The sequence below is a fragment of the Schistocerca piceifrons genome, chromosome 1 (genome assembly GCF_021461385.2).
Source record: "Schistocerca piceifrons isolate TAMUIC-IGC-003096 chromosome 1, iqSchPice1.1, whole genome shotgun sequence".
NCBI lineage: Eukaryota > Metazoa > Arthropoda > Insecta > Orthoptera > Acrididae > Schistocerca > Schistocerca piceifrons.
This window is the reverse complement of record NC_060138.1, coordinates 1,236,302,312-1,236,304,103: the sequence shown is the minus strand read 5'-3', so window position 1 is coordinate 1,236,304,103 and position 1,792 is coordinate 1,236,302,312. Positions and strand designations below refer to the sequence as shown.

At 42.7% G+C, this 1,792-nt stretch overlaps 1 pseudogene; it reads right to left on the bottom strand.

The window, feature by feature from the left end:
- Positions 1–927: 927 nt before the first annotated feature.
- LOC124728159 lies at positions 928–1,044 on the bottom strand (annotated as a pseudogene).
- Positions 1,045–1,792: the final 748 nt, after the last annotated feature.

Genomic DNA, 1,792 nt, shown 5'->3' with positions numbered 1-1,792 from the left:
TATTGGCGTCGGATGTTGTCTTTCATCATCCCTAGAGATGTCGGTCGATCACGATACACTTCCGACTTCACCTAACCCCAAAGCCAATAATCGCACGGACTGAGGTCTGGGGACCTGGGAGGCCAAGCATGACGAAAGTGGCGGCTGAACACACTATCATCACCAAACGACGCGTGCAAGAGATTTTTTTCGCGTCTAACAATATGGGGTGGTTCTAACAAAACCTTATGTCATTCCAAACATGTGTGTCAATTTTTTCCTCTCTATCTACACTATTCTGTGGTTTATTAAGTTTTCAAATTTATACCGACCTTTTGATCACCCGGTATATTGATAGGACAAGTAAGAATAATTTATATCACATCATTGTAGTAAACAAGCTGGTTGGGCTGGGGTTGGGTTGTTCCGAGGAAGAGACCAAACATCAAGATCATCGGTCTCATCGGATTAAGGAAGGATGCGGAAGGAAGTCGGCCGTGCCCTTTCAGAGGAATCATCCCGGCATTTGCCTGAAGCGATTTAGGGAAATCACGGAAAACCTAAATCAGGATGGCCGGACGCGGGATTGAACCGTCGTCCTCCCGAATAGGAGTCCAGTGTGAAACAATCTGGTAATGTCAGGGAAGTCTCCTTGTATAAAACGTAGATAATATATTTCATGTCACAATAACACGAAGTGTTTGCACTGAAAATTTTGTAATATATGACCAGGCAAATTATAAGTAGCACTCCGTCTTCAGGCCACAGGTGGCCCACCGGGACCATCCGACCGCCGTGTCATCCTCAACTGAGGATGCGGATAGGAGGGGCGTGTGGTCAGCACACCGCTCTCCCGGTCGTTATGACGGTTTTCTTTGACCGGAGCCGCTACTATTCGGCCGAGTAGCTCCTCAATTGGCATCACGAGGCTGAGTGCACCCCGAAAAATGGCAACAACGCATGGCGGCCGGATGGTCACCCATCCAAGTGCCGGCCACGCCCGACAGTGCTTAACTTCGGTGATCTGACGGGAACCGGTGTACCCACTGCGGCAAGGCCGTTGCCAAATTATAAGTAGGCGAGCAAGTATATTGCCACAGTATATGATTGCAAGGAGATATTGGAAGTAAAGAAGAATACTGAGTGGTCCAATATTTATTCAAGCTGCTAGATATTCAAGAAGAACCTGTTACTAATAATAGATTTCATAATAACCATTACTTCGCACCACAAGTAACGCATCACTAAATAAGTTTGATGCAGTACTTTTGTAGCTGTGTAATAGGCATACCAGCGTCTTCTTAACAATTTGGAGCATTATAACGCTGTCAGTCAGGACAAACTTGTCCTGAGTCTTTAGCCATTAGCAGCGTTCTATCGTTCTATCCTATTACCACAAATTCCGAGAAAGTCACAACTGAAACAAACTGTCAAACGATATCAAAACCTAGTTGAATTTACGACTGATAATCAAGTATTTATTGTGTTCAAAAGTAGTAACTATAGTGTTTCGGACAGTATTGCACTACTAATGGTGATGATCAACTTAAATTAAAAATGATTTAATTGAATTCATTTTCTACGACAAAAGCGTGTTGGATTTCTTGTAGTCAAAGTAGTTCTAGGAATTTATGATGTACTTTTGTAAACGACACTGTGCTTACGTCTGCGTAACATTTGTATTGAATGCAGTCGTTTCCGTGAACGAAAGGTTTTACTGTATTAATCTGACAAGGAATCAATTGCAGAGAAATAAGTAAATGATAATTATTAATTTGTCACGTTTAGGCATTTTTTCAAACAGATAGCGTTT